General features: G+C 41.8%; 1 pseudogene; it reads left to right on the forward strand.

The window, feature by feature from the left end:
* Positions 1-25,503, forward strand: part of LOC127669347 (zinc finger protein 431-like) — a 115,576-nt pseudogene that overhangs the window by 26,148 nt on the left and 63,925 nt on the right.

Below are 25,503 nucleotides of genomic sequence, written 5' to 3' on the forward strand. Positions count from 1 at the left end.
GTTAAGGACAGCTGTGTAAATTGCATGTGGGATAAATGGTGTGCTAAATTTTATGGAAAGCCTAGTTTGTCTCCTGGCAGGCATGGCATATAGTTGAAAAGGGAGTGTACATTCCTGTCTACTGGAATAGGAAGGGGAATTCTGTACCATTGTATGTTGGAAAGATAGGACATGCTTTCTGATTTTAAAAGATTTGACTTTCGAGGTATTGCCTTGAGTATCAGAAGACACTTTAGACATTTGAACCATGTAGGAGCTCCTGCAGACTATTGGGATCACTGTAGACTGAATGCATTTTCATCACAGGATAAACCTGAGCCTATAGCATCCAGGGTCAGAATGAAATTGATTGGGTCCCCTGGGTATCCCCACACCTTCGGGTTTCTAATGGGTTAAATGCATCCTCTCCCACTGAGGCCAGACTTTGGAGTACAGTAAAAGGAACAGATATTATAATATATAATATTTTGTATTATGTTGATGCATTTCCATATTGAACCATCCATGATTCCCTGAGATTAAGCCTACTTGTTCTTGTTGGAATATCATTTAACTGTGTTCTTGGATTCGGTTTGTGGGTATATTATTGCTTAATTTTGCAAAGACATTCACAAAGGAAATTGGTGAGTACTTTTCTTTATTACCGTGTCTTTTTGTGGTTTAAGTATCAGTGTAACTGTAACTTCATAGAAAGAATTGGGTAGTATTCCTTCTGTTTCTATTTTATGATATAGTGTAAAATGCTATTAGATCTCTTTTGAAGGTCTGATACATTTCTGAACTAAAATCATCTGGACCTTGGCTTTGTTTTTTGATAGAGAAGTTTCTAATGACTGCTTCTATATCCTTAAATATTGTGGGACTCTTTAGATGTTTTACTTCATCCTGATTATCTTTGTCACCAGTTTTCTGTCTAGGAAATTAATCTATTTACTCCACCTCTTCGAGGTTTTTTTTTTTTTTAATATTTTTATTTTCTATGTTCTTTGTTTACATTCCAAATGATTTCCCCTTGCCCAGATCCCCCCTCCCCATATGTCCCGTAAACCTTCTTCTCTCCATCCCTTCTCCAATCACCTCTCTCCTTTTTCTCTGTGAATTTTTTTTTAATATAGGCATTTATAGTAGGATCTTAAGAAATTATTTTTTTAATTTCCACACTTTCTGTCGTTATGCCTCCCTTTTCATTTGTTATTGTGTTAATTTGAATATTATCTCTGTCCTGTGTGGTTAGTCTGGCTAAGTGTCTATCTTGCTAAGTTTCTCAAAGAACCAGCTCCTGGTTTTCTTGGTTCTTTGTATATTTCTTTTTGTTTCTACTTGGTTGATTTCATCCCTGAGTTTGAATATTTCTTGCTGTCTATTCCTCTTGTGTATATTTGCTTCTATTTCTTCTACAGCTTTCAGATGAGCTGTTAAGGTACTAGTGTATGTTCTCACCACTTTCTTTATGGAGGCACTCAGAGCTATGAGTTTTCTCTTAGCACTGCTTTCATGTTGTACTATACTTTGGATCTGCCACGCCTTTATATTCATTGAATTAAAAAAAAAACTTTGATTTATTTCTGTATTTATTTTCTGACCAAGTTTTTATAGAGGAGATAGTTGTTAAGCTTCCAAGTATATGTGGGCTATCTGTTGTTATTTTCATTATTGAATACCAGCCTAAATCCATGGTAGTCCCATAGGAATTAATGCAAAGTCCTTGTATCTACTGAAGTTTGTTTTGTGTCCAATAATATGGTCAATTTTTGAGAATGTAACTATATAATCCTTAGGGGTTCAGGTATTAACATTTTATGCTTGTTTTCTATGCCTAATTCACAAATAATATATTGTTGCTGGGCAATGGTAGCACAGACCTTTAATACCAGCAATTGGGAGGCAGAGGCAGGTGAGTTTCTGAGCTCATGGCCAACCTGGTCTACAGGTTGAGTTCCAGGACAGCCAGTGCTATACAGAGAAATGCTGTCTTGAAAAAAAAAACAAAAAAAATCATACATGTTTTGAAATAATTTAATTCTCAACATTAGATAAAGAATCCTCAGCTACAGACATGGTTAAGTATTCATTAATGATAATTTCAAGGTATGAAAAGATATAAGTATAAAAGTTAAACAAAATTTTTGATGTATTATTTTCTTCTCAAAGTACACGATATTATTAAGATGATTGATGTATAAACTGGTTTTAAATAATAAAAATAAGGAGAATATGTTGTATATTTTATATGTAGTTTTAGAAAAAATGTATCTGCTGGATTACATCTCCAATATTATTTTATAGTGTCTTATTCAATATGACTACAATATAGTTCAAGGATGGCATTAAGAGGTAGATCAAGCTCCTTATTGATTTACTAAAATACAAAATATATCATATCACATCATATCCCATCATATCTTATCATATCCTAGCATATCATAGTGCCCTATGTCTAGAAATTCTTAAATTTTATTCAGCTCTACAGATCCCTCATTTATGAGGCTTATATCAAGACATTTATTTAGAAGTTTAGCATGTCCCATAGTACAAACTTTACTGCAATTGATATTTTATGTTTCCAGAATCTCCCTTATTCATCACTGTGCCTTGTTTTAGAATACCATCAAGAAGATATGAGTTTTTTCTGGTATTGCTTTTTGTTATTGATGAGATCAACATGAATCCTTATCTTTTACCAAACATGACTTTGATATTCTTCATCACTGGTCTGTGTAAAGATACATTGCAAGTTCTGTATATATATATATATATATATATATATATATATATATATATATATATATATATACTGAGTTCAGGATCAGCCTGGCACAGAGCAAGGGTAGATCCAGGTCCTGTAGAACTTGTAATTTCTAGAAAGGGTACCCAGAGCACGCTTATCATTTGTGCTTAACAGAGGCAAGCAGATCTCTAAATTATTTCGCTGAGTTTAAGGGAAATAAGTAATTGTTGTCTCCTAAGTAGCAAGGGGCTAGGTTCACAGGATTCTGATTTATATGATAATCAAAAGAGAGCAGAAATTATTTACTGCATTTATATATAATATAAGTGACTGGGCCTATGAGCTGCAAGAAAAAAAATCTATCAAGGTAAAGTTTTCAGAATAGCAAGAGAGAATTGCTTGGAAAACTGTCACAGGCAGCACATAGAGAGAAAGAGAGCTGCCTGGAGATCTTCAGTGAAAACTGATCAAAAATAAAGATGATTGAACAAAGAGAAATATGGTTGTAAAGTTTTCTTGAGGAAAAAATAGGACAACAGCTTGCCCCACAATTCTAGTCATTTGTTTTTCTACTATCAGACACCTCTTCCTTAAAATCTATCTCCAAGCTATATCCTGAGTGAGGTAACCCAATAACAAAAGAACACACATGGTATGTACTCGCTGATAATTGGATATTAGTGCAAAAGCTTGGAATATCCAAGGTACAATTCACAGATCACATGAAGCTCAAGAGGAAGGAAGAACAAAGTGTGGACATTTTGATCCTTATTGGAAAGTGAATCAAAATACCCATGGCTCACAGAACACTCCTCCATTGTTGGTGGGATTGCAAGCTGGTACACCCACTCTAGAAAGCAGTCTGGTGGTTCCTCAGAAAACTGGAAATAATACAACCTGAGGACCCAAGTAAATCACTTTGGGGCATATGCCCAGAAGATGCTCCAACATGTAAGGAGAACACATGTTCATAGCAGCCATATTTATAATATCCAGGAGCTAGAAACAATGCAGGTGTCCCTCAACAGAGGAATGCATACAGAAAATGTAGTATATTTACACATTGCAGTACTACTCAGCTATTTAAAACAATGACTTTACAAAATTTGCAGACAAATATATGGATCTAAAAAAATATCTGCTTGAATAAGGTAACTCAGTCACAAAAGAATGCACATGGTATGTACTCATTGTTAAGTGGATATTAGGCAAAATGTGCCCATGATACAACACACTGATCACATGAAGCTCAAGAGGAAACAAACCAAAGAGTGGCTGTTTTAGTCCTATTTGTAAGTGGGAATGATATAAATAAGGAAAAATAGGTTGGGAGGGAGTTGAGAAGAAGAGAGGAGGGTAAGGGGAAAAAGTGGTCCAGAATCAGGTATGGGAAGAGGTAGAGGACATATACAGAATGTCAGGTAATTGAACAGAGGTGTGTAGCAATGGCAGATGGGGAACCAAGGGTAGCAGCCAGAAAGTTCCATATGCCAGGAAAGCAAGAGCTTCCCAAGACGCAGTGGGGATGAAATTAACTGAAATACCACACTAAGGGGAGAGTATGTTATGGAGACCATATCCAGGGATTAGGCATGGCCCTCCAAAGAGAGATGGCACCACCCACTGATCTCAAAAATTTTAAATTGGTCCCATTAGCTAAGCAATGGTGGCACATGCCTTTAATCCCATCACTTGGGAGGCATAGGCAGGCAGATTTCTGAGTTCGAGGCCAGCCTGTTCTACAATACAGAGTGAGTTCCTGGACAGCCAGGGCTCACACAGAAAAACCTTGTCTCAAAAAACCAAACCAACCAACCAAACAAAAACCAGAATTTCTCTTTGTCTTAAACAAATACAGGGACAAAGAGTGGAACAGAGACTAAAGTAAAGGCCATCCAGAAACTGCCCTGCCTAGGAATTTATCCAACATGCAGCCACCAAACCTGGACACTTGTGATGATGCCAAGAAGTGCTTGGTGACAGGAGCCTGATACAGCTGTTTCCTTAGAGTCTCTGCCAGATCCCAACCAATAAAAATACAGATGGTCACACCCAACCATCAGGCTGAGCACAGGGACCCCAATGGAGGAGTTAGGGGAAGGACTGACGGAGCTGAAGGAGTCTCATCTGACATGAATGGGAGGGGAGGCCCCTGGTCCTGTGAAGGATTGATGCACCAGTGTAGAGAAATGCTAGTTCAGTGAGGAGGGAGTGTCTGGGTGTGTGGGGTAGTACCCTCATAGAATCAGGGTAAGGAGCCATGGAATAGGGGGTTTGCAAAGGGGAAACTGGGACAGAAGATAACATTTGGCATGTAAAAAAATAAAATATCAATTAAAGAAAAGAATAAAGAAATTATCAATTTGTCTATATAGCAACATTTTAAGACAATACATTTTCACTGTTCGGTACAAATATGCTCAAAAATATGAGTAAATACCTAGTTATTATTATATATATTTAATAATAACAGGAAAAGTATATTAGTATCAGGAATCCTTCCTCAAATATAATCCCTTTGGCCTTGCCTAGAAGTGCAAATACATCTTGTCGTTACAGTCCATAGTGAAACCATCTCAGAAAGATTACCTGGTGGTTTTTGGCTTTTCCTATATGGTTGCTGGCACACATTCTTAAAATGGAGAGGGAAACTAACTGATTGGTTTCCATCTCCAATTAATATAACTAGATCCCAACTCCTACACCTAAGGATCAGGGAACATTTAAAAAGAGGGGGCAGAAACATTGTAAGAGTGCTTGCATGGAAAGAAAGATTTATGAACCAGATTGTTCAAGGTTCCCACAAGAAAAGTGGGAGAACTGGATTCTGATCATGCCTTGGTTTCTGGTGCTTATGTTCTTGCCCTTACCTCTTGCCATCTGGTTATCTCTGCTGTTAGCTGATCTTGCTGTCTCTGACTATGGCTTGTCACCCCTACAAGCCTGTGTGTCAGTACTCCTGTGAGACCAGTTCTCTCTGAGAGGAATTTGGATATGGTGAGCTTGGCACAGGGTCATCTCCAAGGTACAGCTGGAAGGATCCTGATCCCAGCCTTTCCTTAGTTCCTGTGTCCTGATGGCCCCAAGCAGGTCCCTCTCGGGCCAGGACTTTAAGCAGAAGTGGTGGTCTTACCTGTACTCAAAGGTGTGTCAGCAGTACTGGGAAAACAGCTCTCTCCGATATTTGGGTATAGGGAGCTGTAGCACATGGTCAGTCCAGGGCCCAAATGGAAACCGGAAGGATCCTGTCCCAGGCTGTTCTTTGATTCCTGTGACTAGAATTCTCTAGGTGGGTCCATTAGAACAGAAGTGGTGGTCTTGCCTGTGCGCACAGTCCTGTCAGCACTCCTAGGTGACCAGCTTTCTGAAGGCAGTGTTTGGGTATGGAACATTGTGGCACAAGATCACCTCTGAGCACAGACAGAAAAAACAGGTGGATATTGTCCCAGGCTGCTCCTCAGTCCCTGTGTCCCGTGGGTTCCATCGGGGGGGTCCCCTCAAACAGCTTTGCTGTATGTTTTAAGAGATATTTAAGTGCCTGGAGCTGATCCTGTGCCACAGCCCAAATACCACCAGAAGAGAGTGTATCTCCCAGGACTGCTGACAAGCCTGTGAGCATTAGTAGGATCACCACTTCTGCTCTGAGGACCTGCCCAGAGACCACAGGCTATGTGAACAAAGGAGTAACCTGGAACAGAATTTTTCAGGTTTCCATCTGATCCCTAGCTGATCCTGTGCCATAGCACTCCACACTCAAATACCATACGGGGAGAACTGGTCTCCCACTAATGCCTACACCCCTGTGAGAACAGGTAAAACCACCACTTCTGCTCTATTTCGTGACCCAAGATGGACCTACCCAGAGCCACCAGGACTCAGGAACCAAGGAACAGACAGGAACAGGATCCTTCCAGTTTCTGTCTGCACCCGGGAGCTGACCCTGTGCCACAGCTCTCCAAACCCATTCTTCTTGGAGAGAACAGATCTCCCAGGAGTACTGACACAAAGGCTTGCAGGAGTGACAAGCCACAGTCAGAGACAGCAAGACCAGCTAACACCAGAGATAATCATATGGTGAGAGGCAAGGGCAAGAACATAAGCAACAGAAACCAAAGCTACTAGGCAACATCAGAACCCAGCACTCCCACTGCAGCCAGCCCTGGATACTCCAACACACCAGAAAAAGAAGACTCTCGTTTAAAATCACATCTCATGATGATGATAGGGGGCATAAAGAAGGACATAAATAACCCCCTTAAAGAAATACAGGAGAGCACAGGTAAACAGTGTCTGCTTTCAAAGACACCACCTGAAAAAGTTGCTCAGGTGAGGAAGGATGGAGAACTGTTCTGCACATCAGGATGAGTTTTCCTTTTACTTTAGAGATTGTTAGGTGCTTGATGTGGGAATGCTAGGGTGGTAGTAGCTGGGCTGGGAATGGTATCTGAGCTGCATCCCACAGGTCTGTATCTCTATGTGTAATGTGTATGTTTTGCCTGCATGCACTGATATTCATTACACACACAGGAGTTCAGATGTGGGAATAGGATTGAATGGATGTTGAGTTCTACAGAGCTGGAAGGATACGAACCTACAGGTTGGTAGCAGGAAAGAATCCTAGTGGTCTAAAAGCATAGCAAGGGCTCTAATCTGTTGGACCATCTCTATTGCCTCTAAGGTGTCCAATTTTGAGGTAGGATACACAACAGAAAGCACAGTACTCAATAGTATATGAACAGTAAATGAGTTTGCTCTATAGGCTGACACCATCTGGACAACACAACCTAAAACACATTATGTGTGTGCTTGTGTAACAAAACAGTGCTGAGGTGCTGAGGCAGAGCTACAATGCTGAGGAAACAGTCTTGACATGGAGCTGTATCCAGAGTCAATGAACCAGAAGATGCAGAGTGAATTTCCTCCATAGAGGACTTCATTGCAAAAATCATGCCATTGTCTTTTTCTTTTTTGGTTGGGGATTTTGGTTTTTTGAGACATGGTTTCTCTCTCTTGCCCTGGATGTCCTGGAACTCACTATGTAGACCAGGCTGGCCTTGAACTCAGAAATCCTCCTGCCTATGCCTCCCATGTGCTGGGATTAAAGGCGTGCGCCACCACTGCCTGGCCACGCCATTATCTTAAAGAACACTAGTAGCCCCTTCTCCATTTTTGTCCCTGCAGTTCTTTTCTGTAACTGGGGGGCTGGGGTGCAGGCCAAGGCTAGATTTTACATCAAGAAATAAAATAATAATATAATAATGATAATAACAACAACAATACTAGGACACTGTTAGCACATGGAGAACATCAATGCCCAGTGGATTTGAGGCATAAGACACCTGCTTATCCTGTCTCTACCTTTCTGTGGGTCAAGTGACCTGGAAGGCAGACAGGCCAGGAGATGGATAGAGTGTGCATTCTACTTGTGAGAAATAAGTTGTATTGTGACACCACACTTTCACAGATAAAACTATTTAACATTGTGTAAGAACAAGAAGATAGACTATGGTCATAGTAAGTCCTATGATCGCCCATGTCTGGGAGAATGATACTTCTAACAACTCCCCCACACCCCATTTCTAGAATGTGCTTGCCTTCAGGGTCTAGTGTAGGAATGACACTGAGTCCACAATCACATCACATCACATCACAAGGAAGGTTCCGGACAGATGTTGGTTTTCAAGAGCCACTCACAATTAGTTTGACAATTCTGCGTACATACTCACCAAGGAGCCAAAGAGTGGGAAGTAAGAGTAAAATACAATGTCATAATTGACGTTAATGCCAACAATATGTCTTACATGATAATTTCTTTGATCATGCATCATGACGTCATAGGATCCTATGAACACAAACCTAAAACTGAGGTCAGTGAGTCAGTCGCACATGAGAGGAGAACATTCAGTATTCATATATTTACAACATGGGGAAGACACTGGCGACTCTGTCCCGATGGGGACACATTTAGAACCGCAGTACCATCTCTCTGATTCTACAAGACACCCAATATTATTATCTTATTCTTCATTTCAAGTGACCCCTGTGCTCGCCATACACAGAACACCATTTTGATCCCAACGGATCGGAAACCACAAAGTTCCGGAACCCCGTGACGAACGTACTTCCTCAGATATCACGTCCTAGCATCCAGAATCAACCTCTTCTTTACCGCCAGCAACGGCAAAGTCTGGTATTCATATCGTAGATGCAGCGACTCCAACAATAATGACAGGTTTCAGAAACATTCTCTAGGAGAATTCGGAGACTCGTGGAACACAACTTGGGAAACACTACGCCATCAAAGCGCAGGTGTTTCAGTTGACACAGCCTCTGACACTCTGACGTGTGTGTGTTTCAAGTCTGACTTTGAGAGCTGGCAGATAATCATACGCAAGGACTCCAAGGCACTCTTCAGGCATCGAGAGAAAGAACGAGAAAATTGCTGTGAGTCACGGTGCGGGAGGACATGAGTAAGATTGATACTAACACGGAGAATCCACATGTGTGGAGTCAATCGATGCTCATGGTAAAGGTCCACCCTGGGGAAACAATATCATGACCTATGGTGAAGGTCCACCCTGGGGAAACAATATCATGACCTATGGTGAAGGTTCACCCTGGGGAAACAATATCATGACCTATGGTGAAGGTCCACCCTGGGGGAACAGCATGATGTCGTCTCCTCACAGCATTGTTTCCTGAAGCATATCACACTCAGGTAGGGTGGGATCACACCGCACGTCTGCAACAACCCTTCCGCACTCTGTCCGAGAACTAGAGTTTGCCCCATCATGCTAGGAGAGCACACCTAGAAAGAACGAGCACAGAAAGGTTCCAACAATATCATGGCCTTCGTCCTGCAGAGTTCATCCACGTCCCGGCAATCTCCACAATCTTCATCCCCAATCACAGTGTTTCACCCTTGACACTGACGACCCTCACCGCAGTGTCACAGCTTTCCTGTCTACTTAGTCATACGCTCTGTTCAAATCTTTATGGGGAAGTAGAGGCTGACTGACTCCAATACAGGAACAAGCTGGTTCCTGTTTGCACAAATCTTTGTAGACGGTAGTTGTGGAGCCTCCCCATATCAGGTCCCTCTGCTCTGTCCTGTTACCTTGAATCAGTTTAAAACTGCAATCGACACAACTCACATTAAATACCACAGGACAAACTACAGTCATTTAACGTGACCAGTTATGCAGATATTCCGATTTTAAGGAAACAGAGAAGTTGGTCCACACTATTGTTTACAAAGCAAACAGAAGTCCTGCCACCAGATGCATGGGAAGTCACCGTCGAATGCTGTCCATTGGATCCATCACACCGTGTGTGTTCTTTTATACTATTATTTCTTTGTTCAGTAGATTTAGTATTCCACACGAGTGGGGACCGAATCATGTGTGCTCCATGACGAAGGAAACAACCCACACATGGATAGTGTAATAAGTGCATCACTGTCACATCCTCTGTGACCGCCACACCTGAGATGCCCACTAATGATTGGAGTAAAGGGAAAGGTTGTTGCTATAACAGAAACACATCACTGCCCTTCCGTACCTGAACAACAGTTTCTTGTTGTCACTGGAAAAGTAGCCACCATTCATGGAGAGGTGTTGGAGATAATTGAGTTTGGAGAACCGAGAAAGGAATTTGGCAGCACAGTCCTTTACATATGCAAAAACGAAGCGCACCACTAAGTGCGATCCTCCATCTTCTTTCCCTTAGATGGAATTTGCGAAGATTTCTCATCTGGCCAAAGCGAGGTGCAAAGCCACCTAGAAAGGACAGGGCCTGCTTTGTGTGTATTTCCAATTCCTCACTATAGTTTGCCTGAAAAATGTTCGAGATCTCCCTGATAATCTCCACTGGGAAGTGACAAATCTTCATCTTCAGACAGCACAGCCTCAGAGAGTGTTTTCTCTGCTGGGCCCATTGTAGTAAGCATGTTTGATGTTGTTGCAGGCAGAAGCCAAGGCTCAGGTTGGTGTCCACCTTCAAACGCTGCCTCAGTGCATATCTAGGAACGTGCTTTCCAACTTGCTTCTCATTCCCAGGCTTTGCTGAGCAGACTTCATCCTCTCTTCCAGCCCATACATCCCCAAAATCCTGGTGCACATCTCTCAAGTCCAGGACTTGAAGAAGCTTCCTGCTTCTGGGAAAGATAAAGGCAAAGTTTCATAAAGATCCCACATGTCTACGATCAGCTCAGTCACGGGACACGGCACCAGGCAGGCACGGAGCTGCATCTGGAGACATAACCCACATCCCTTCATTCATTTGCTCTTGACTTGTGTCTCTTCCATATCTAGTGCCTGTAGGAAAGGCACAGAAAGGCTCATCCTAACATGGCTCCTTGTACCCTGAGCTGTCCTGACCTATGACAATCATTTAGGTCAGTTTTCATATTGAATAGTATTTCCACAAATTCCCATGTCAATGACATCATTAGCCCCTGTGCCGTTTGACCCCATTCTTCCTGCCCTAATGTGTATCTTTTTTTTTAAGATTTATTTATTTGTTATATGTAAGTACACTGTAGCTATCTTCAGACACACCAGAAGAGGGCATCAGATCTCATTACAGATGGTTGTGAGCCACCATGTGGTTGCTGGGATTTAAACTCAGGACCTTCAGAAGAGCAGTCAGTGCTCTTAACCACTGAGTCATCTCTCCAGCGCCCTAATGTGTGTCTTACCACTATCCCTATGATTCCCCTTTAGCCTCCTTGGGCCTTGCTTACCTGGGACTAACATTCTGTGTGTGCAGTATATCTATGCCATCCAGCACAGCTCGCAAGTCCTCCACATCAGGGGTTTTCATCAGGGCCCCCAGAGGGAGGCAGGGAAAGGGCCAGGCTGCCACCATTGCCTTCAATATCTGTGTTTGTCTGCCATTGAAGGCCTCCAGGAAGAGTGGTGGGAAAGCACCGTGGGCAGGTGATCCAGATTGGAGGAGTTTATGGCATCTTTCCTCAGCAGCGCATCCAGTGCCACCTTCTGGAGTGTGGGAGGGTTGTAGGAGCTCATCCTGCTAGATATTCAGTCGGAGGCAACCTGGTGAAGCACTTAGGAGACATAATTTCAGGATCAGTTTTGAGAAGTCCTATTTCTCACATATTGCATGAACCAGAAGTATAGAGCCCATGCTCTGGCAATAATGGAGAACACGGTCTGCCCAGTTATACAACCCTGTGGTCTCCAAGCCACAAGTGCATCACTCTCAGCATGTGGATTCTCTTTTAAGCACCCACAGTGGAAAAAGTTATCCACTGTTGCACGGGATATCAACCCATGCTTCTCTTAATCTCACGCCTAGTATAAGGCAAAGATTCAGACTGGACAGAGTGTTGTTTCAGGAAAAAGGACACTGAACATCTTTGCAGGCCCTGAAAAAAATATACTGCTTATGTCACAGACACAACCAGGCTTATTGTCCTTGCAACAGATTGATCCCTCTGGGGAAGGGCTAAGGATATCCTATGAGATGCCTGTATGTATGCATCACTTAACACGTTGAAGGCCAGGGTGAGAAATCTGGGCTATATGATATTGTTGTGGGAAACGAGGTAAAATTCATAGCCACCTGGATATACAATCAGACCACATCTAAAAGGCAAAACCTATGCCAGGCGGTGCTGTCACACGCCTTTAATTCCAGTACTTGGGACGCAGAGGCAGGCAGATATCAGATTAGAGGCCAGCCAGGGCTACACAGAGAAACCCTGTCTCAATTAAACCAAACAAATAAATATAAATAAATAAATAAAATAAAGAAGTAAATAAAAATAAATAAATACATAAATACATAATGCAAAACCTAAGTAAAACCTGCAACTTTTCCCAGAGATTTGAGAAGCCACACTACTGAATGAGAGCGCCTGCTCATGTGAGTCTTAGAGGAGAAGCCATGTTTACACAGGCTACAGGGAGGAGAGTTTCCCATGACAAGTTAGAGTCCAGACAAAGAAAGAGATGAGACAATATACCTATCAGTAATTCCAGATGTTTGTTTATACTTTAAAATATGTTATTGCCTAGAAAAGAGGCTTCCATGGAGTTGGCTCTCCTTCCAGTCTTGAATGGAACTCATTGTGTAGCCCAGGTTTACTGTCACACACTATGCTCCTGTGTGTGGTTAGCAGCCTTGGATTTTCTTTTTTCCTCCACTATGCATGCCGAGAACCCTTTGCTTTTAGAACTCTGCATAGATGCCAAACAAGCCTCTAAGAAAACATAATTGAAGCCCTTTGGAGGAAGAGTTGGGAGGATTTCACACCAGTCTGTTCTATGAAGTATATTTCATGCAATTTCAGGTTCAGAAAAATCAAGTAAAGTAGAATTTTAGGGGCTGGAGAGATGGCTCAGTGGTTAAGAGCACTGCTCTTCTGGAGGTCATGAGTTCAATTCTCAGCAACCTTATGGTGGATCACAACCATCTGAGATCTGATGCCCTTCTTTGATGAGTCTGAAAACAGCTACAGAGTACTCACTTATAATAAAAAAATCTTTAAAAAATAGTATTTTAAATGTCTTCATTGAAGTTATTCTGAAGTTATTGTGTAGTGTTTCCACTACACAAATGCTCTACCATTCAGCAAAAATTCCAGATCATCTATTTCTTTTTTTTTTTATTTCATGTAATGATGAGGTGTCTTCTTGTAACCAAGTCTTGCCTGGATTGTGATAATTTGCACCCAGTACATTAATTTAGTTTCCAGGTGTGGCTGCTATATACATTTTTTCATACAATCCTGCATATTTACGTACATACACACATACATATGTTACACGATGTCTAATCACCTGGACAACAATGAAGCAACCACATGCCTACAGCCATGGATGCTGGGTGAGCTGTGGCTTCAGGGACACAAGCCACAAGTCAGAATTTCCGGCTTGTGTGCCTGAAGCCTTCTCAAGTGTAATTTGTAAGGTCTACTTAAGAAGAAATTCTAGTTCATATACTTGCAAAACCATAATCTGTGAAACATAGCTTACAAGACTACAGACAGATTAAATTATAAAGAAGATCCTGACTGAAATTCCAGATTAAGTCTAGAAAACTGGATGAAACCAGAAGGACCAAGAGTTCCCGCCCTGCTATGGAGCTCCGAGGGACTAAACCACCAATCACAGAGCACACATGGAGGGACCCATGGCTCCAGCTGCATATATAGCAGAGGATGGCCTGGTCGGACATCAATGAGAGGAGAGGTGTTGGATCCTGTGTAGGCTCAGTGTCCCAGTGTGTGTGTGTGTGTGTGTGTGTGTGTGTGTGTGTGTGTGTATGTGTGTATGTGTGTGGGTGGGGGATGCCAGACCAGGGAAGCAGAAGTGAGTGGGTTGGCCAGCAGGGGGAGGGGGATGGATAGGGGACTTTCAGAGGAGAAAAGAGGAAAGGGAAAAGCCTTTGAAATGTAAATAAACACCAGGCAGGGGTGGCACATGACTTTAATCTCAGCACTTGGGAGGCAGAGGCAGTGGCAGAGGCAGCCAGATTTCTGAGTTCAAGGCCAGCCTGGTCTACTGAGTGAGTTCCAGGACAGCCAGGACTACACAGAGAAACCCTGTCTCGAAAAACCAAAATAAATTTTAAAAAAAGTAAATAAACAAAATATCTAAAATATCTTATAATAAAAACGAGTTCAAGCCCAGCTTGTTCCATGACATTCTATCTTTAAAACCTCAGCAATTCCCATGTAATCCCATTACTCATTAAAACTATGTAAACATTATACAGTGGAAATGAAGTTATAGCTGGATGGTGATAAGGCTAGGCCAGCTTGCAGGAAACCTCCTTATGGAGGTAAATTTCTGACCTGATGTGGACACTGGCTCCAGGGTTCCTCCTCCCAGCAGGACCAGGCAGTGATCCAAGCTTCAGGACACTGACATCTCTTTGCCTTCCTCTGAGCCTTTTATACACTTTTCCTCTCTCACCTCCCCATATCCCCACCTTCCTCATACAAGCTTCTTCTTTCTCATTGGTCCATTGAATCCCCACCCACTCAATCCTGTTAAAGAATCTCCCCCACACACCCCAAGACAGGGTTTCTCCGTGTAGCCCTGGCTGTGCTGGAACTCACTTTGTAGACCAGGCTGGCCTCAAACTCAGAAATTTGCCTGCCTCTTCCTCCCAAGTGCCACCACTGCCTGGCTTTTTTGTTTGTTTGTTTGTTTGTTTTTTATAAAGATTCATTTTTCCTGCTGTTGTTTGATTGAATCAGAGTCTCTGATTCAATCCTCCAAGGAGGATCTTCTTGTGTGAAATCAAAAACACAGAATTAAAAAGTCCAGATTCCACTGTCTGCTTGACTGACTCATGTTGTCTTAGTTCACATAAACACTTGTTTATATATGGATATAATTAATGTGTGTGGTTTTAATGTCTGTGTTTGTGTATTTCTTTCAGTGTGTTCATCACTCTGAGCATCTACTTGAGTGTGTTAGGAGTTCTATTTTAGCCAAATGTTAAATACTGAGGTTTTCTCTCAAAACAACAAGACCACAACAATTAAAAGCCAAATACAAAAAAAAGAAAGAAAGAAACAAAACCCATATGCTCATGTTGATGATGTGAAAGTGTTGCTATTGGTTGCATGAACCCGCAAGCCTTGCTACAGAGAAGTTTAGTTGGAATGATGTTTGGTCAAGGAGTTTAGAACCGTCATGATCAAGATGGGAACTTAGTTATAAATGTGGAAACCAAGATCAAAGCATTATGAGATGGAAATCAAAGAAACAATAAGGCTATAACAACACAGATGTGCAATCTCTGCATGTGGTACACACCACTGAACTCCAGCAGTAAAGGCAGGAGCATGTCTATGAGTTTCAGGGCAGCCTGATCCACACAGTGAGAACAAATTTCTTTAGCCATGCATAGAGGTTCACCCCTTTAATCATAGCACTCAGAAGGCAAGGGGAGGTAGATCTCTTTGAGTTCATAGCCAGGCTGCTCTAGAGAGAGAATTCAAGGACCCCCCAGAGCTGTACAATGTGATACTATTTTAGGGATGACAGGAGCCTGGGGGCTGGCAGGCAAAGCTTTAATAAGCATCCATGCATTCTCAGTATTTGGTGCCTAACTTTGATTGTAGTAGTCCAGTTTCAGGCCACCTGGATCCACACAGTGAGAACTTGTCCAACAACATCAAATTCCAAACACAAAACAGTCGTACCTTTCTTGAAGAAAACAGTAGAAACCTCAGTTCATCAAATGGACCTTTAGAACCTATTTAACCAGTGACCCTAGACAGGCTCAGAGTTAAAAGTACTGGTTCCAAACTCGAGGACCACAGTTGTATTTCTGGATCCCAGGAAGATAAAACATCTGAAAGGTTTTCTCCCACCTCCACACGGGCACCATGACAAATGGCCCAATCACCAGTAATTAGAAATCAAAACTTGCTGGGAATTTTGTACCTGCCTTTAATACTAGAACTTGAGAGGCAGAGGCAGGCAAATCTCTATGAAATATGGATCCCCTGTGCATTTTCTTGGGTTCTCTAGAGTCAGAGAATGTATGGGCAGACTCTATGGAGTTAGAAAATTTGTCGATGACTTACAGTCTGTAATCCAACTCCCCAAAAATGGGCAGCAGCAGCTGTGGATGGAAGTCCAAGGGTATAGCAGTTGCTCAGTCCCACGAGGCAAGGAGGCAAGGAAGAGTGAGAGAGAATCTTCCTTCTTCCAATGTCCTTATATATCTCAAGTAGAGGGTGTAGCCTGGATTAAAAGCTTTAGGTCTCCAAAAGTGGGTGTGGATCAGATTAAAGGCATGTGGGTCTCCTGCAAAGGGTGTGGCTCAGATTAAATACGTGTGCCTCTACACCTCTAATCCCAGATGATCTTGAACTGGGAGATCTCCTTGTCTTAATATCCTGGAATTCATAGCCCGGACACCCCTTCATTCATGGGGTTCTGCATCTGTAAACTGGCTCAAGTCTGTACATGGATTCACTGGCTGAGGTTGCCTTTTGCCATGATCCAATGCAGCTTTTCTATTATTTGTTTGAGGATTTTTCTCCTTATACAGATCAAACAGATATGCAGTAGGTTTCCTATGTATTTCATCCCTGGAAACACCATTATTGATTAGCCAGCACCAAAGGTTCAAACGACTTATATCATTATAAATTCCACCTCTCTGCCCATTACGGGGTATGTCATTATAAACATTGTTTTGTTTATACTGTTCATTATAATAACTACGATCACCTTGTCTCTGGCAATTCAATGCTGCCACCTGGCCCTTGTTAAGTCGGGGCCCAATTAAACCCATTGAATTTAATTCATCTAATTGAGCAGCAGCATCTCCAACCCTAAGTTCTGGCACAAGGAAAAGGGCAAGAACAAAACTCTTTAAATGTGCTGGTTCCCCACTCACCAGTTTGCGTCTTATAGGACTGGTGAAGGGCATATCTTCAGGACCTTCCCACTGTGGAGGATTGGGCTTTACACAATGTATCCACTCTAACATTTCAATTTCCCTAAGCCTTAAAATCCCTTCATCAACACTAAGCCAAGGGATATCAGGCATTTTCAACTCCTTTTCTGTAGGCCATCTTTTGATAAATACTTCAACCAACCAATCAAACAAACTGTTGATACCTTTTTTTAACTGTGCGAACTTCATGTTAAAACTAGAATCTCCACTCAGAGGGCTCATGCCAATAAACTCAGCCTGCTCTAGTTTTAAGTTCCTTCCACCATTATCCCACGCCCTTAAAATCCATTCCCACGCATATTCCCCAGACTTTTTCTTGAATGTATTAGCAAACTCATTAAGCTCCTTATTAGTATAGTGCATTTCCTCATGGACTACAGTTTCTACCTCCACTTTAGGGGACTGCTTTGCCTTGAGTCTGGTTATAGGTCTAGAAGAAACTCTTGGTGGGCCCTGAGAAACATCAGTATTGTCAGCAAAAGTCACTGCTGGATTATCAGGCTTTGAGGGTTTAATTTCCTCAGGTGGAGAAGGCATTATTTCAAGGGGTGGGGCTGAGGGTGCTACTTCTTCAGGTGGAGAAAATCCTTGAAAATCTGAAGATTCTCAATTTCAACAGGGTCTTCCCACACATCCCCATCCCAAGTTATAGGATCCCATTCTTTGCCAGTTAATGTCCTTACTTTAATTGCTGACACATTCTGAGGTTGATACTTAAATTTTTGCTGTAATTCAGCCAACCTTATGATGAGGGTTTCAGTTTGATTTTCTGCTACTTGAGCTCTATGGCTGCTAGAGAGTAGATTCTCTTCAAGGGCACACTTAGCAACTTTTAGATTGTTTACTTGAGTCTGGAGTTCTTCAATTTTATCACACAACTCCTTCCTTTCCTTCATTGTTTTTTCCTTGAGATGCTAAGAGCAACCAGCCAGAAAAATAATTTTCTGATTATTTCCCCAACTTGGAGAAAGTATTGTATACCACCGAATCACCTAATTCATCAAGATAATAAAAGACATTAGCTTCTTTAAGCTTGAGATATAGTTTCATCCACGGGTCTTCAATATTCTCCATGCTCCCAGGAGGGAGAGAATCTGGAAAAGTTTCAGTAGTTGAAGGTGCTATTGGACCAACCAACCAAATCCAAAATTTTGAAACATTCACCCTTATACTTCTGCTCCTCTAGAACCACTCCCGGTACCAACTTCTGTATTAATTTGGGTTCTCTAGAGTCACAGAACATATGAATAGTCTTATATAGTTAGGGAATTTGTCGATGACTTACAGTCTATAGTCCAACTCCCCAACGATGGTCAGCAGCAGCTGTGGATGGAAGTCCAAGGATCTAGCAGATGCTCAGTCCCACGAGACAAGCAGGCAAGGAAGAGTGAGAGAGAATCTTCCTTCTTCCAATGTCCTTATGTATCTCCAGCACAGGGTCTAGACTACATTAAAGGCTGTAGGTCTCCAACAGAGGGTGTAGCACAGATTAAAAGTGTGTGGGTCTCCAGTAGAAAGTGTGGTCCAGATTAAAGGTGTGTGCCTCCATGCCTTTAATCCTAGATGATCTTGAACTCATAAATCTCCTTGTCTTAATCTTCTGGAATTCATAGCCACTATGCTTCAAGATCTCCATACCAAGATCCAGGTCAGAAACTTATATCTCTGAGCCTCCAAATTAGGATCATAGGTGAGCCTTCCAATTCTAGATTGTAGTTCATCCCAGATACAGTCAAGTTGACAACCAGGAATAGCCACTACAGGAACCTTATAAATGTAGTCAGTGTGGCAAAGCCTTTTCAAAAGTGAGTAATCTCCAAAGTCATAAAAGAACACAGGCTGGAGAGAAATCTAATGAATATTATCATGAATTAAATGGGAGTTAAGAAGCCATTGGGTTAGGAATATGATAGACATAGGAGCTTAGGATTATGTCAACTCTTGAGATGATTCTTAGGATGGTTTGTCAAAGAATGTTGCTGCCTATTCCACTTGTCTGAAGTCTCCTTGTGATGAAGGTAAAGAGGTTTAGATTAATTGCATTGACAAAGGAAGTCTCAAAAGTCCCCGCATAGAATTTGGCCTGACACATTCGATCAAGCATAACAAACTCCAAAAGGAAAATTACAAAATTTAAGATTCAAAGAGCAAAGCATCACCAGGAAGTTGAATGAAGCTAAATCTTGTGATCAAGGATATTCAAAAATACTAAAGGAATGGTTACATGAAGTTATTCCTGTCAACAATGATATTAATGGAATATTTATATTAGGGTCAGATTCCATCCATCTAAACTTATAGATTTGCAGTTGTATGAAAGAGAAATGTATCATTTTAGGAATTATTATTACCTGGTTATTGTTTTCATATCGACATATGTTGATACACATTTGTGTCAAGCTGAAAAGGGATGGGTTTTGATTGGTATTCTGTGTTTTCAACTTAAGATCTAAAATGAAAAGCTTAGTCAGGCATGGTGTTACATGATTTTTATCCCAGCTTTCATGAGACAGAGCCATACAGATCTCTGGGATCAAGGTAGATCTTTGCGCAAGTTCCAGGAAAGCCAAGCTTAGGTAGTGAAGTTTTTGTAAAAAAAATGCTGATGATAATGAAATAGAAGGGGCCCACCAGGTTCCAGCCCCAGCAAGGAACCGAACTCAGCAGCTTTGTCCATGTGACTGTCTTAAGAGGTAAGAATAGAAGGAACCACTGAGATAATTGATGCTGGCTAGCTAATTAATTAGAAGTGATGAAGAAGAAATCAGCATCACTGAGGTGAAATCATCTGGGTAGTGTTTTCTGAGAGACAAAGAATGTGTGTTCCAGAAATTGCCAATATTGGACCTAGGTAATGTGTAAAGATTGTTCTTATTATTTGTTTTGTTTTATTAAGTATTTTTGCTTTTATAGGTTTAAGGAACATTGGTGTGTAATTCTCTTTTGTTGCTTATACTTTTTTGATTGGATATTTGAGCAACCATGGACTCACAACATAAATCGGTTGTTTCTTCTGCCTATATTGTTGAATACTTTGAGGAGTATTCTCATTAACTCCTCTCTGGATGTCTACCCTAAAACACATGGTCCTGGGCTCTCTTTGGTGGCAGATTAATATTGGCTTCTCTTTTTCTGTATGTTTAGGTCTAAGTTGTTTATCTTAGGGATGGAGAGAGTTCAGTGGATAAGAGTACTGACTTCTCATGCAAAGGTCATGAGTTCAATGCCCAAACATCACATGGTCACTAACAACCAAGCATAATTTTATTTAATGTCGTCTTCTGGTGTGTCTGAAGACAGTGATAGTGTACTAATTTGTTTAACATGAATAAATAAGTAAATAAATATTTTTAAGAGGTTGTTTATCTTGGTTTGATTTAATTCTGAAATGTGGATCCTATCCAGGAAATTACCTATTCCTTTTAGAATATCCAATTCGGTGGAGGACAATTCTTTTTAATTTCAGTTTTTATCAATCTTGGAATTTCTTCACTTTCTGATATTTTTTCTCCATTTTCATTTTAGATTTCAGTAATTTTGGTATTCTCTATCTTTCAATAAGGGACATTCTGTCTTGTCTAATAAATTGCTCAAAATACTAACTTCATTTTTCATTGATTCCTTGCTTTCATCTTTTTCTATTTTATTTATTTCAGCACTCTAGTTTGATAATTTCTCAATGTGTACTCCATTTTATAATTGCTCATTTGCTTCTTTCTGTTCTGGACTTTAAATTGTGCTGTTAAATTGCCAATAGATGAGCTCTCCAAGACGCAGATTGGGGATAGAAGTAGAAGCAGTTGGATCTCTGATCTCAAGGCCAATCTGGTAGTCAGATCTAGTTTCAAGACAGCTAGAGCTACAGACTAAAACATAGGCTAAAAAATCCAAACAAGCAAAAGAAAGGAATGAAGTTCTCAAATGAAGATCGTATCACTCTGGGTGAAATTGTATAGAGATAACACTATAGTGGACTGATGAGACAGGCAATGGGGGAAGGGCTCATGGGTCAGTAAATCTACTTGGGGTGCCTGTTGTAAAGAGTAAAGGATCACATAGAATAATCTCTCACTCACTCTCTCTGTCCTGATAGAGGATTATATTAGAATGACTTACATGATGCTGTCTGCCTTATTCCACAACAGCTGGATGGGAAGCAAAGTCCAAGAATCCAGAAATTCTCAGTCCCTGAGGCTGGATGTCACAGCAGGTCTTCAGTAGAAGATGGAATCACAGACAAGTAATCAATAATGCCAGGGAAGTCCTACATCTTGCTATCTAGGAGAGAGCAAGCAGGTAATGTGAAAACTTACTTCCTCTGTGTTCTTATGTAGGCCTCAAGATGAAGGTGTGGCCCAAACTAAAGGTGTGTGTTCCAGATTGAATCTCTGGATTAAAGGTGAGTCTCTTCTGCTGGGTGTGGCGACTCAGACCTTTAATCCAAGCACTGTGGGAGTGAATCATGCAGGTGGATCTCTGTTAGTAGCCTGGTCTACAAAGTGAGTACCAACAAGGTGAGAAGAGAAGTGTAGTGCTAGGGAAATGTTAGTGAGCTACAAAATAACAGATAGGAGCCGATCTGATAAAACTCATAGTAGGGTTGTTATTTTATTATTTTATATTATTTGAATTAGCTTGAACCCTCCAAGAAACCACTATCATGAAGGATGGGTGTGGTTGTTGAGGGCAATGCAAGAGCCAGAGCCAAGGAATGAGGCCTGGCTAGAAGCCTAAAGTCTCCTTTTGCAGATCATCAGTTCTCCTACAGAGCTGCAGACCAGCGAATTCTTCACCACAGAGGGCGCTGCAGCACTGGCGCTCCAGGTGGTGGTGATCTCCGTGCTCACACCTTGGATCCCCTTCTTTAGTAGCTATGACTTCTCCCCCAAGCCAAGTTCTGCTAGGCTGTCAGCAGGCCTGAGTTGTTTTCCGAAGGTGATTTGCAACCTCATGTGTGTTTTTGTTCCTCTGAACATTCGCTGTGCTGACAGGATTGGACTCTGCCAGGTGAACAGAGGTGGAATTCTGCAGGAGCTCAGGGTCTGGAAGGTGTGCTGCTAGAGGCTGACGATGCCCATTGGATCTATCACACCATGTGTGCTGTTTTATGCTATTATTTCTTTGTTCTGTAGATTTCGTATTTTTAATATTATATTTCCTAAGAGATGCCATCTCACTCACAAAGGAGCGGACAACTTCAGAACTGCGTCAGGTATCGCAATGCCTGGAACAGTCAGAGATGTGTGGACTACTTTTGCTGGCATCAGGAGCAGTTGCTAATCCTGTATTCCCAGCAGAGAGATGGTAAGGGGGTACAGCTAAGTGCAGAGATGAAGCTTCAGGACACAGACTCTCCTCTCCACACCCCACTACCCAGCCTCTCTGTCTGTCTCACATTTTATGTCCTGCCTTTGAGATGAATAAACATAACTTTTACATCCTGTAGTCTCTGTCTGCACAGAAGACAGTCAGGGATCTCCTGGGATAGCTGAGCTCCAGGCTTCCCTGAACTACAGTGGGTATGTGGATGTCTGCTTTCTGTGTTCAGGGGGAACTCTCCCTGCGAGGGTGAGTGACCCCAAGTACATGGAAAAATAAACCTCATGCTCTTGCATCAATCTTTCATCAAGCTGTGTGCTGAGGGGTTGTGCACCTGAGCTCAATCCCTGGGGGGTCTGTTGAGTTACAACAATCTTTGCACCCTGTTGTTCCTAAATGCTGAAAATTCGTCCACTTTCTTTCCATTGTTGAATACATGGTAAAGCTGTCTTTGACAAAGGCACCCTTTAGACCCTGCACTTGTACTGAGTCAGCTGCCTAATGGCCTCGCTGCCCACCTCTGGAGGTCTACAAAACTGCTCTATGCCAGAATCTCAACTGGAACTGCATTTCTTTCCTTGTGAAGAGGCTTTTCCAGGACAGCACTGTACAGGACATCAAAGCTCTGCTCTCTGAGCTGACTCTCTCGAGCTTGGCTTCGTTTCTGCAGTCACTCCATGGCTATCTTCCTGGTGAACACTTGTCCAGTGTGTAACATGCCAGAAGATGCTAACTGATGGATTCTCACTCACACATGCAGGGTTCGGGGCCAGCTTTGTGATCCTAGTTAAGTCCATAATTAATCTGCCTACTCCTTTGTCTGTAGTGTCAGGGAGATGTTAGTGATCTCCAAAACACAGCCAGGAGCCGATTGATGCACCTCACATCAGGGTATTTATTCCAGCTAGCTTGCAGTCATCCCTGCCTCGCACCACCTTCCCTCAGGACAGTTTGTGTGTGTGTGTTTGTGTGTGTGTGTGTGTGTGTGTGTGTGTGTGTGTGTGTGTGTGTGTATGTGTGTGTGTTGGAAGGGAAACCATGTATGTTTCTCAGGGCAAAATTTTATAGAAAGCTGTAAGCAGGGAGTCCATGTGTAAACATCTAATTGGAAAGCTTTTGTGGCCTTTAATAAGTTGCCTGGTGCTGGGAGTTATAAACTTAATTTCTGTTCTCCTCTGAATTGTTGAAGGTTAGGCAAGGTGTTGTCTTGTAACCTGGGGGTGTAGGTTTGTTGGGGGAATGACCTGGAGATGGAGGTCTTTTCGAAGGTGTAACCCAGAAATGCTGGTCTTGTTGGGGATTAGCCTCAAGACAGAGTTTTTCTGTGGGGCAATGTGGAAACTAATGTTAGGTACCAACCGGTTACTTTACCTGTGTTCAATCATAGGTCAGGTTCTCTAAAATGGAGCTGAACTTAAAAGATTTGGCATCTCAAGGCCACACCTGCAGTAGCTAGAAAAGGTGCCTGGGCAATGAATAAGTCTGGCCAGAAGTATGAATATTTCTTGGCTCCCAGCTGCAAGCCTGTGATTGCTTCTAGTGGAGGGTGCTCAGGAGCTAACAATGCACTGTGAGAGTTCCCCCTGGTCAGCCCTATCCCTGAGTGCTTGAGAATTTCTGCTTATGCAATTTCCATTAGGCTGTCAACAACCTCTGAGCTGAAATCTGATAGTGATTTCAGACGTCATACATTATTTTGTGCTTTTATTTTACCGACGGGATCAGACACTGCCATGCAGGCTACAGTGGGATTGTGTGTGAACCCAAGATCTAGACCCCATGTGCCTAGACACCAACTAAAATACTTGGCATTAGAGTGTGAGTGTGCAGGAAGTATGATGCTGTGCTGTCAGCAGTCTGATCCTAAATCACACCTTGATTGTAAACAGCATAGTTGATTTTGTTTCTAGGTGCTTTAGTTTTCCGAAGGAGCAAGACTTTTCCAGGCTGTACTAGGATCCTTTGCAAAAACCTAGAGTCCAGAAAGAGTGGAGGAAACACTGGACAAAATCCCTGGCGCCTATGTACGATTATATGAGAAATGTGATACCGACCCAGTTTCATTTTGTTTTTAGGTCCTCTCAGCTGCCATTGTTTCTAAGTATCTCTGGGTTGTGTTGGATCTCTATACTCTCAAAACAGTTGTCATCCATGTTGATTCAGCACAGGGGTTTCTCAAAGTTCTTAAGTTTATTCCCGGTGTGCTGGTTATCTTATGGCCCAGGACACATGAGAACCAGGTTTCCTAAGATTGCCTGAAGACTTCTTAAAAAAACAAAAACAAAACAAAACACCATTTATTCCTGTGACCTAGGCTCAAAATAAAAAACAAGCAGGAAAAAATGGGATGTGACACTTCTTAAAATAAAATCCCCTCACTCTGGATGCAATTGTCTAGAGCTAAGCATTATAGGTGACTCAATAGACAGGCAAAGGGAATGGGATAATGGGCCAACAAATCTTTTTGGGGTGACTGGTTTAGAGAACAGTGTATCCTGATCTGTATCCACTCTACACTTCACCTTTTCCCTGAGTCCATTTCAAGAAGGACACAAATTTCCAGCATTTCAACACTTTTATTAAGAAAGCTGTAAAAAAAAAAAATAAAAAAAAAATAAAAAAATAAAAAAAAATAAAAAAAAACAAGCATGAAGTAGATGGCTGCAGAAACCTGGCTGCCTTTGAATGGTCTTTTTTTCTGATACAGGAGCTGACAGAAGATTTCCTAATTGCAAATCTTAGCAGGCATCAGGGTTCCTGGGCCTCAAACAGAATCCTGGGAGAATTTTTTTTTCACTTCTTCTTCTTCTTCTGGCTGAAAGTCCTTTGAAGCCACATGCAGCATCCTAGGTTCCTGGGAATGCCAAAAGCATGATCCTGGTCAGGGCAGTCTCCACTATCACAGGTCTCAAGTTCCAGGCCTTTCTCCCTGAGCAAACTTGGCGAGGGTTGGTCGGGCTCCTCTATACCTTTGTTTTTGTCATTGTCCACATCTCTTGAGGACA

The sequence above is a fragment of the Apodemus sylvaticus genome, chromosome 19, assembly GCF_947179515.1.
Source record: "Apodemus sylvaticus chromosome 19, mApoSyl1.1, whole genome shotgun sequence".
Lineage (NCBI taxonomy): Eukaryota > Metazoa > Chordata > Mammalia > Rodentia > Muridae > Apodemus > Apodemus sylvaticus.